Source organism: Canis lupus, chromosome 22 (assembly GCF_011100685.1).
Source record: "Canis lupus familiaris isolate Mischka breed German Shepherd chromosome 22, alternate assembly UU_Cfam_GSD_1.0, whole genome shotgun sequence".
Lineage (NCBI taxonomy): Eukaryota > Metazoa > Chordata > Mammalia > Carnivora > Canidae > Canis > Canis lupus.
Window position 1 is genome coordinate 5,629,463 of NC_049243.1, and position 11,504 is coordinate 5,640,966.

Here is an 11,504-nt window from a genome sequence, read left to right on the forward strand (position 1 = left end):
GGCTCCTCCGTGTAACTACTCACAACATAGCAGCTTGCTTTGCCCTGGAGAGAGAGAGAGAGAGAGAGAGAGCTCAGGGAGAGACAGGGACATTGATTCCAAGATGGAAGCCAATCATCCCTTCATAACCTAATTTAACACTTCTGCTATATTCTGTTGGCTGGAACCAGTTGATAAGTCCAGCCCAGACTCAAAGGAAAAGGATTATGTAAGCTTACATGTAAAAGGCAAGGATCATTGGGGCCCATCTCCAAGGCTGCCTGCCATAATATATGTTTTTCTTAACTTCCACTTCTTTCTTACAGGAAAGGAAGCACACTTTATTCCACCTGGCTTTTTGCATGTGATAATGTATAACGCATCCTGGAAGACATGCTAGAGCAGTCCACAGAGGCCTCTCTCATCGCTTCTCACTATAGCATAGTTCTTCATCATGTGCCTGGACCCAGCAGACGTATTCAGCTGCCTATGTGTGATGGGCAGGGTCCTAAGATGGGCCCCAGGATTCTTGGCCACTGGTGCACACATGCTTCTCCCAGCCATTCAATCAAACACTCATCTAGGTATGGCTGTGAAAGGATTTTGCATCCAAATCAGTTGATCCCCTGAGAGCGAGACTGTCCAGTGGGCTGACCTAATCACGCAGGCCCTTTAAAAGCAGAGTGTTTTCTAGCCGCCCTCAGAAGGGGAGTCAGAGCTTCAAATCACAAGAAGGATTGGATGTGCTGGTTTGACGGCGAAGAGGTGCGGGGAGCCTCGGGGAGCTGAGAGGGTCACCCAGCAAGGAAACGGGATCCTTGGTCCTGGCGCCACAAGAAACACCTTGATTCACCCTGAGCAGAGAACTCAGCCACGACGTCAGACTTCCAATGGGCAGGGCTAGGAGCCAACAAGTCAATGTTGCTCTCAGCTAAATCTTGTGGTCATGGATTAGGCAGCAAGAGAAAACTAAAACACGGCATGCAGGTTGTTTGTAATACTTTGCTATGGCAAATAGTGGCACAGTGAATAAGCTTTTGCTTGTATTCCTTTTATTGGAGGAGAGACAGTTTTAGGGTAAACTCCCGGGAGAATCACTGGGTCAGAGAGTAAACACATTTGTAGAGAACCTGCAGCTGTTGATGCCAAGAGTCGGCAGCGATCTTTACATTCATGGGTTTATTCAGACCAAAGAGGTGTCACTTCCATTCACAGATGAGAGACTGAGGTCCCTGGAGGTAAGTGGCCTATACCAGGACCCAGGATTACCCTCTCTCATTCCCCTCACCTGCTTCTCCAGCAGCCTCGGCCTTGGGCTTACAGTGTTTTCTTTTCTCTCCAACTTGAACTCTAAATGAATCCTTCAAGTTTTGTCTACATGCTGTTTTGTTAATGATACAGTTTGGACATGATTGGGGTATCCCCAGAATTGACATAAAAAAAAAATGCAATCCCCAGTCTGGGGGGTGGGAGAGTCATTGACCTGCTTCCTTTTCTAGGGCAGGGAACAAAATACAGGATGTTTAGTGCCCCCATGCTCATCTCACCAAGTGTACTTTCCCCTTTCCTATCCATCCTTTACATGCCCAAACCCCACTGTTCCCATGTCCTACCACCCTCTGCCAATATACGTATAATCCTTAGTAACACACACATAATATCTAGTAATTTATATTTAGTATTTAGTAATTTACAATTCCAACTGTTCAAGTATGAGGATCTCTTTGTAACATAAACTAAAATTTTAAAACCTTTGGAGTCCCTATAAAATCGATGGTGGTATTCTCAGCTCCCATTAAGAAAATGTGCACTGAACCTGAAGCCCCTCTGAATAGTCGTGGATCCCCCCAAAAGGCCTTCATCCACAGGTTGGAAATCACTGCCCTGGAGAACAGTAACTTGGTTACATCGTCATAATTAGTTTAGGAACAAGTGCACAGCGCTGACAACACTGACCTCATCTTTGGCCTTCCATATTGTTCATGTCCGTGTGAGGACCTCCCTTGGGGCTTCATGTTCTTGGAGGATAATATATGCCCTGGCCCGGAATGCAGGAAGGCTTGTTCTGGTCTTCCCTAAGGTTGTTTAGATAACTAATGGAGATAATATAGTTCACCCCCCACCACCACCCCATGCACAGGTCATACCATGAGGTCTGTTAAATGCTAATTATCAATTATGTGTATGCAGACCCTTTGACCCCATCACAGTGCCCTCTGTACCTCCCATCTCCCTATACAATCTGTAGACAAAGATTGGTCTTAGTTGAGAATACCTGCATAGCGTCAGGATTGTCACCTGATTCTCCGGAATAAAACACTCTACAAACTGTCTGGAGTCACCTGCTTTGTCAATTCAGTCTCAAAGTGCCTTCTCAATTTGGAAGATACTTTACTGTCCCTCCTCCACCTTCTAAAAACAAGAATAGCAAAAGAGCAGTAGTAAGCCTCAAAACAAAATCTACTAACTACTCAGCGCGGATCCCTGGCGGGCACTACTACTTTTCTTATAATTCTTTGCCTCCACATCCCCTTACCAGCTCTTCGTGTATAGTTTTTATCTGACTACAATAAACACACCCGGAATGGCTGTGTGGAAATGAAGACCTAGGTTCCACTCAATCCTGGCCACAACTTTATTAGCGCTCTGACTTTGATTAATGAATAATGTCTCAAAGTCTTCGCTTGCCAAATGGAAACAATACCTACCCTACAGGAGGTTAAATGAGGTGACGCTTGCACAAATACACTTTGTAAAAATGGAAGTCCTCTAAAAATACCTTCCAAACTCATCTGGCTCTGTCGCTGATCAGCTTAAAACTCTTCATCAGCTCCCCAGAGTCTTCAGGGTTAAGGACAAGCCCTGAGTGTGGCACAGAAGCCCGTCACTGTGTGGTCCTCCTGGCTCCGCAGTCCAGGAATCTGGTTCCCATCCTCCTCACTGATTCACTTATCTCGTAACAGGTCATCTTAAGGAGCTGGGCTTTTATCCTTATTTCCAATTAGGTTTGCCCCTGTTCAGAGCAGTGAGATCCTCAGAGTCACAAGGCAGCAGCACTCCATGAGCGGACTGTTGCAGTCCACATGACGAGCTGGGCAGGAGGGACTGTCACCCGCATCGTGTCTCTCATCACCTTGGCCATTGAGTCTGCATTGTGTCCTAATGAGGAACAAATGCTGTGAAATCAGCTAGAGTTTAGCAAATGTGTGTACGACTGCATTAAATTACAAGAACAACGCTGAGGGAGGCCTGGGGGGCTCAGTGGTTGAGCCTCTCAGGTCAGGTCGTGACCCCAGGGTCCCAGAATCGAGTCCCGCATCAGGCTCCCTGCATGGAGCCTGCTTCTCCCTCCACCTGTGTCTCTGCCTCTCTCTCTCTCTCTCTCTGTGTCTCTCATGAATAAATAAATAAAATATTTTTTAAAACAAAGAAGGAACAATGCTGATAAATTGTTCTATGGCCCTAGATCTTGACAGGAAAGTCTGTAGGCTTGGTGCCAAGCAGCGAAAGGCCTGAATCAAACCACTTTTAGGGATAGTCTTCAGTGGCTTGGGAAGGTTGGGGTGGGGGTGGGGAAGAGAGGGCTGGCGGGGGGGGGGGGGGGGGGGGGGGGGGGGGGGGGGGGGCGGAAGAGGGCTGCAGGTTGCATCTGAGGCATCCAGCTACCTTCCCCTCCCCTTGCCAAAGAGGAGCAGCAATGAGCCATCCCTACTCCTAACAGGAACACCTGGCTAGGCGAGGATTCCCAGCTGGGATACAGGGAATGAGCCAGTAAAATCCTGTATCATTGTATCTCACAGCAGTGGTTCTCAGCCAGATTTTGCCTCCTCAGGGGATGTTTGGCAATGTCCGGATGCATTTTTGGTTGTTACAACTGGACCGTGGCTACTGACACCTGTCGGGGAGGGGCCAGAGATCCCTGCCAAACATCCCGCGATGCCCCGGAAAGGCCTCTCCCAACAAAGAATTATCAAAATGGCAATGGTGCTGAGGTTTGAGACATTCTGTTTCGTGGGACTGTCACTTTGGGCATAGGTTTCTCTCGGTTACAGGTGCCTTTCTGAGCACACATCTTCTGGGGGAGCCAGGGAGTGTTTCTCTGAGACACCTGCAACTCCGCAAACGTGCCTGTGCTCCCTGTCACTCCTGGGACCTTGTGCGAGCTAAACTCTTGCTCTTGCCAGTTCTCTCTCATCGTTCAGGGCTCAGTTTGGAGGTAATGTCCTCCAAGAAATCTCTCCTAATCCCTAATCTCTCTTTATCCAAGAGTCCGCTGTGGTGGGCAGAACAATGACCCCCCCAAAAGGCCTATAAATGTGTTAGGTTATAAGGCAGGGGGCAGGTAGATTGCAGGGGGAATTAAGGTTGCTAACCATACTAACCAGCTGACTTGTAGCGGGGCGGGTTATCTTGGATTATCCAGGAGGCCCAATGTAATCACTGGGCCCTTCTTCCTGGAAAAGGGAGGCAGAAAAGTCAGAGAAGGAGATAGGGCTATGGAGACAGGCCAGAGTGATTTGATGTAAGAACTCAACCCTCGGGGGATCCCTGGGTGACTCAGCAGTTTAGCGCCTGCCTTCAGCCCAGGGCGTGATCCTGGAGACCTGGGATCGAGTCCCACATCGGGCTCCCTGCATGGGGCCTGCTTCTCCCTCTGCCTGTGTCTCTGCCTCTCTCTCTCTCTCTCTCTCTCTGTCTCTCAGGAATAAATAAATAAAATCTTAAAAAAAAAAAAAAAAAAAAGAACTCAACCCTCCATTGTTGGCTTTGAAGGTGGAAGGAGCCAAAAGCCAAGGGAGGCGGGCAGCCTCCAGAAGCTGGGAAAGTCACCGAAACAGATTCTCTCCTAGAGCCTCCAGAAAGGAGCACAGCCCTGCCCAGCACCTTACTTTGGCACAGCGAGGCCAGGCTCAGACTTCTGACCTCTAGAGCTACAAGCTAATAAATGTGTCCTGCTTTATGCCACCGAGGCCGCGGTCATTAGTTCTAGCAGTGACAGGAATGTTAATGCGCCCTCCCCAGCCCCCGGCCGTCCCACCCCCCTACCCCCCTAATTGGGTCTGCCCTGAACCGTCCCTCACCCAAGCACCCCGTGCCCCCCTCGCAGCCCCACGCCTGGGCGCCCTGGGGCACGCTCCTGGGAACCTGACCTTCACTTCCACTGGTCCCCCTGTCAACACTCAGGAACAGCTTGGGTTTGCACACACACACACACACACACACACACACACACCCCACAGTTATTTGGGGACCTGGCATCTCACTAGTGAGAACTGAAAAAGTTACATATCTTCTTTATAATTCTCAGTGTCCTTAAAGGTGAAATCAGTGTCATACTTTCTTCACAAGGTGTTTGTAATAATTAAAGGAAATAAATGAAATAATGAATAGGGCACCCTGCATATAATAAACCTCGCAATCGTCACTGTCCTTATCATCATCGTCATCGTGAGTGTTCTGAACATCATGAGTTCTGAACATTTCTCTCAGCTTATACCCAAAAGGCCCACTGCCTTTAGGTAAAACCAGTATTACTAGATAGTTAAGAATCTAAAAGTTAAGCCCTTACCATTTCTTAGTGGTTTGGTCCTGAGGCTTGTACCCAATACTTTTAATGAACTTTTATTAAATAATAGTTTCAAGGGATCCCTGGGTGGCGCAGCGGTTTGGCGCCTGCCTTTGGTCCAGGGCGCGATCCTGGAGACCCGGGATCGAATCCCACGTCGGGCTCCCGGTGCATGGAGCCTGCTTCTCCCTCTGCCTGTGTCTCTGCCTCTCTCTCTCTCTCTCTCTGTGTGTGTGACTATTATAAATAAATAAAAATTTAAAAAAATAAAATCTTTAAATAATAGTTTCAAATAGGAACATGGGAACATGGGGCGATGGGCTGGCTCAGTCAGAAGAGCCAGTGACTCTCAATCTCGGGGTCATTGGTTTAAGCCCTACATCGGCAACTAGAGATTACTTTTTAAAAAGTTAAAAATACTAACCAAAATGGCTAGTTAAATCTATGGGACGCTAAGAAAATTAAGTATTCAATAGGAAAAAAAAAATCAAGCTGAGCTTTGACTGGAATTGTCTGCATTTTTTTTTATAGCTATTCATTCGACAAAATATTTTACCTCTAATTTTCGGGGTTGCCTTCATGTAGACACTGCCTAAGAAAACTATCAGACTTAAGCTTATTGGAAGCAAAAGAGAAAAGGCAAAGTACGATCTCCAACAAATGGAGGAGCACGTGGGTGGCACAGTCGGTTAAGTATCCGACTCTTGGTTTCGGCTCAGGTCCTGATCTGAGTCATGATCTCAGGGTTAGGTGATCTCCGAGTCCTCAGATTGGGTCTCGCGTCAGGCCCTGGGCTCAGCGTGGGTTTCACTCTCCCTTTCCCTCTGCCTCTCCTCCCACTCTCTCTCTAAAATAAATAAATAAATCTTAAAAAAAAAAAAACCTCCAACAGATGGAATAATGGCTTTTTCCATGAAAAAGAATTTGGGACAAGTGATCTGGGACATCTAATGCTGAGAGGCAAAGTATAAAAGGAACGAAACAGGTGGCTTCAGAGGGATAATTTTAGCCAGAGCCAGAGCACTCTGCAGCAGCTTCTTCGGAGTGTAAGGGAGGTCAGTGCCCTGGCCTGTGGCTCTAGAAATGCACTAGAATGTTCAAGTACCTTCACAAAATTATCGGGGGGACAGCAAAGCCAGGACTGACACTGTTTTTACAGTTGAAAAGTCATACAACCCTACAAGGGCTGTGTTTTCCGTTCTTGGAACTTGCCCTCGGTGCAGACTGTCATGTTCAATTTTTGCCCCTGGTAGAGTGTCCATGAGCTTGGCACGAGGACTCTGAACATGCCCATTATCATCCTGCTAATATTTGAAGGGTCAGGGCAGTAGGCAAGGCCTGAGGCTGGCGATGTCCAAATCTGAGCAGACCTGACCGGACCATAGTCATTTATGTCCATAGCTTTCAAACTTTGTTAAACTATAACCTACATTGGGAAACACATTTTACTTCATGCCCCAGTACACACACATACACACCCGTGCGTGTGCGCACACACTCTACTGAAGCAAACATTCCAAGAAAAAATACCTACTATGAGCACAGTGACTCTGATATTCATTATTCTGTTCTCTCTCACTTGATGTTCACACTGTTCATAGCCCCCTAAATCGAAAAACATCAGTTTAAAAAACACTGGTGGTAAAGGTCAAATCTGAGCACATTCCTTCCAAGCTAGTTTATAATTGGAGGGGTCTATGGGGCTCTTCCATTTATCCTTGTAGGGTGGTCAAGAGAGAGGCAGACAATGCTCTCAGAGTCTCTGGTATTTTTTTTTAAGATTTTATTTATGTATTCATGAGAGAGACACACACACACACAGAGAGGCAGAGACACAGGCAGAGGGAGAAGCTCCCCTGCAGGGAGCCCCATGGGGGACTCGATCCCAGGACCCCAGGGTTACTGAGCCAAAATCAGACTCTCAACCACTGAGCCACCCAGGTGCCCAGAATCTCTGGTCTTATAAGATGACAATACCTGGTGCACCTGGCTGGCTCAGTTGCATAAATGTTTGCCTTCAGCTCGAGTCATGATCTCAGGGTCCTGAGATGGTGCCCTGTGTCAGGCTCCCTGCTCAGAGGGGAGCCTACTTCTCCCTCTCCTTTCCACTTGTGCTCTCTCTTTCTCTCTCTCTATCTCTGTCTCTTCTCTCTCTGAAATAAATGAATAAAATCTAAAAAAAAAAAAAAAAAAAAAGAGAGAGAGAGAGAGAGAGAGACAGAGAGATGACAATACTTGCCCTGCCTCCTTCATGGACCAATTATGAGGATCCAATGAGCTGATTCTGTGGCAGCGCCAAGGAAGGGGAGAGGGCTTTGCCATAAAACTTGCTGTTGAGGTTAGTAGTGGCCTGGCCCTCTGAGAATCCATCGTGAGGCCTTAATTTGGAAGATTCCTCCTCCAGAGAGTGAATGGGAGGAGGGATTCTATTTTCATGTCAGAACCAAACCACCCACGGCCTTGTACCTAACTCCGTTTGGTCACCATTTGTTTGCTCGTGTGAATTTAACTGCTATCTAAGGCACCATAAAATGATTAAACAATAAATCCTCAGCCAACAAACAGCTTCTCACTGTGTCTTCTGCAGCTAATGGATATTTGGGAGGACAAGCAGGCTTCTGAGGACTGGGAGAGCTGCTGGTAACATAGGTCAGGAGGGTATCTTTTTCTTATGCGAAGTCTATAAAGAAGCGGAGGTCCATAAACAGATAGCTCCTGGGGTCAGTCCTTCTATCCAGCACCGAGGACCGGGTCATTCCCGACACTCACACACACTTGTTCAAAAATTTACCATCTGGGTCTGGACAGAGGTGATAGTTACACGGCATTGCAAACGTACTACGTATACTTTAAAACAGTCGGTGTACTAATGCCCTAAATATAACTTCAAAAGACTCAGTTTTAGGTAAATTTTACCTCAATTTCTAAAAAACAAAAACAAAAGCAAAAAACAGTATATAGGAACACATACTGTCAGAACAATAAAAATGCAGGGGTTTTGGGATCCCTGGGTGGCGCAGCGGTTTGGCTCCTGCCTTTGGCCCAGGGCGCGAGTGCTCGCTTCGGCAGCACATATACTAAAATTGGCCCAGGGCGCGATCCTGAAGACCCGGGATCGAATCCCACGTCGGGCTCTCGGTGCATGGAGCCTGCTTCTCCCTCTGCCTATGTCTCTGCCTCTCTCTCTCTCTCTGTGTGACTATCATAAATAAATAAATAAATAAATAAATAAATAAATAAATAAATAAATAAATAAATTTTTAAAAATGCAGGGGTTTTGTGTTTTTATTCCAGTTTTCGGACACTCGGGTAGAGCAGAAAACTTTTAGGGCTTTAACTTTGAGCAAATGAGAGACAACTCTTGATAAAGATGAAAACAGCTGCACCACCTCCCCCCCAAAAATGGCCAGTTTGACACAGCGCAGCAGAGAGCCTGAGGATCCAGACTGGACACTGTTTCATTACCTCCTCTGTCGCCTCAGGGAGCCTACCTCATCCACTCTCCCCTTCTTCTGTTCAAGAGTGACAAGAGTGGTAGTCCCTGACCCGTCCCCCTGCTCACACACTCATTGGCCAAGGAAGCCATTGCTAGGCCAGCCAGAGGGTGGGGTGGCTGTGAGCCAGCACCCCGCCCCACAAGGGCACCTCCTCCAGTGGACAGTGCAGGTGGTCCAATAGATGCTCTCTCAGGACATTTGGTAGAAGCCACAAGGAATAAGTCTGCTGGTAAAGGCAGGAGCAGAGGCTTAGAAACCAAATATTTGAGTCATGGGGTCTACAGGTGCCGATTCTGAAGAGCCACCTACCAGGTACTATTGTCACAGTGTCGCCAGAGCTGCCATTGAAGAAATGGAGCAATGACCACATCCAGATTGTCCCACCCGGCCTGACCACAGAGGTCTGACCATGTGGCCTGAGTTAACCTCCTGTCTCCTTTATTTCCCTACGTAGCCCTCGCAATAGTGGAAGAACCAGAGCAGGTGTCTGCATCCTGAAGCTGAGGAGAGTGTGACTCACACAGAAGTGCCACAAAAGGAAGCAATTAAATAGACTCTGATCACTCCTTGCTTCCCTAAAGGAGGACTGGTAGCTACTCTTGTTACTGGTTGGGGGGCTTATTCTTCTTTCTCTTCTGCTTTGCGGCCTCCTCTACAGAAGCCGAGAAAGCCCAACACCTCTGGCCCAGTCCCTCTGTACCTGGGCATGATGTCCACGTGACAAGTTCTGCCCAATGAGACATAGGTGGAACTCTTGGAGGGCACGAGGGGCCGGTCTGGGGAAGCTTTTACTTCTATGTAAGAGGACCAGGTCTGGGAGCAGTGGCCCCCCGGCTCTGCCCCTTCCCACCCTCCTACCTATAGTAGAGATGCGGTGCCAGCACTGTGTCGGCCCTCTTACCGTCCCAAAGTGACAAGCATGATGACAGAAGACCCCCATGCTAAGAAGGGCGTGACCAAAAGACAAAGACAGAAAGGGTCCTCCAGACATTGTGGGGCTGAACCAGGGCCAGCAGCTTCCTGCCTCCAGACTTCTCGTTCCATGAAACAAAATGCTGCTTTGACTGAGTACTGTCATGTGCAGTTTTCCTAACTGATAACACCGTACCTGTAATACAACAAAATAAGTCTTACAGATCCATGATCTCCTTAAGTACACTTTCTAGCGAGCCTCACCGTATTCATTCCACAGTTGAATCCTGTCATTCCAACTACTTCTCATAAGATCTCCAGCTTGGCGGGGGGTCGGGGGGGTGGGGGGGCACTCCTGGGCAGCTCAGTTGGTTAAACGTCTGCCTTTGGCTCAGGTCATAATCACTGGGTCCTGGTATCCAGCCCAGCACTGGGCCCCCTGCTCAGTGGGGAGTCTGCTTCATCCTCCCCCTCTACCTCTTTGTACTCTCTCTCTCTGTCAAATAAATAAAATCATTTTTATTTCTTTATTTTAAGGATTTTATTTATTTATTCATGAGAGAATGAATAACATCTTAAAGTTTAAAAAAAATCACTTTGGGGCAGCCCCGGTGGCTCAGCGGTTTAGCGCCGCCTTCAGCCCAGGGTGTGATTGTGGAGTCCCGGGATCGAGTCCCACATCAGGCTCCCTGCAAGGAGCCTGCTTCTCCCTCTGCCTGTGTCTCTGCCTCTCTCTCTCCCTCTCTCTCTCTCTCTGTGTCTCTCATGAATAAATAAATAAAATCTTTTTTAAAAAATCACTTTGGGTTTTGTTATGGAGAGAAAGAAGGGGACCCAACCTCCACACAGGTCAGCGCCTGGGCCCTTCAGCAGCACCTGAAAGAGGAGGATTCATGTTTGAGCGTGCCTCCTCTCACACCCATGCTGCTGCTGAACATAGTTTCCTGCACGAAGGATGTGGAGACCTGAATGACATCCACTGAAGCAATACTTCATCACTGCTTCTGTGAAAGGGCCATGATAGAATGGCTGCAGCCCTCCATAAAATGATCAGGGGATGGTTCTTAGAAGTATCCAGCCGTACACATATTAAACATCTGCCCCAAATGCTCAGTAAATTCCCGAGCGAGGGAGCCTGTGCTTAACTAGCTCACATGACACAAGCTCTAAGTCGGACACTCCACCAATTCAGGCTCCCTAAACAAATTCCTTGGCAGAAGGAAGAACAAGGAGCAGCTGTATTTTTCAACCCCGGTGCTTGGGTTGGACCTGATTAGAATGTGTATCAGGTTTCTTTTATCACCACTGCCCTTCTTTGCAGGTCAAGGCCAGTTCTCACTTGAGGGCTTGAGTCACATGAGCACACATTCCTCTTGAAGGGGATAAGTGCCAAGCTTGTTCAACCAACACCACAAAAGGGTTTTGAACTGACAGAGGTCTCTGTATGACCAGAAGCCCTGTCCTTAATTTGGATTTTCCAGCAGCCTGGGAAAAATTCTGCAGCCAGGGCCATAAAGACCCACATTGCCACCATCACCCTTTCCCCCACT

The 11,504-nt window shown here is 47.7% G+C and overlaps 1 long non-coding RNA gene across 1 annotated transcript in view; it reads right to left on the bottom strand.

Moving 5' to 3' along the window:
- Window positions 1-53: 53 nt before the first annotated feature.
- Window positions 54-11,504, bottom strand: part of LOC119865179 — a 39,497-nt gene continuing 28,046 nt past the window's right edge. Inside the window, exon 5 of the long non-coding RNA XR_005376233.1 lies at window positions 54-3,138. This is a non-coding gene — a long non-coding RNA (uncharacterized LOC119865179). The remainder of the gene's footprint in view (window positions 3,139-11,504) is intronic.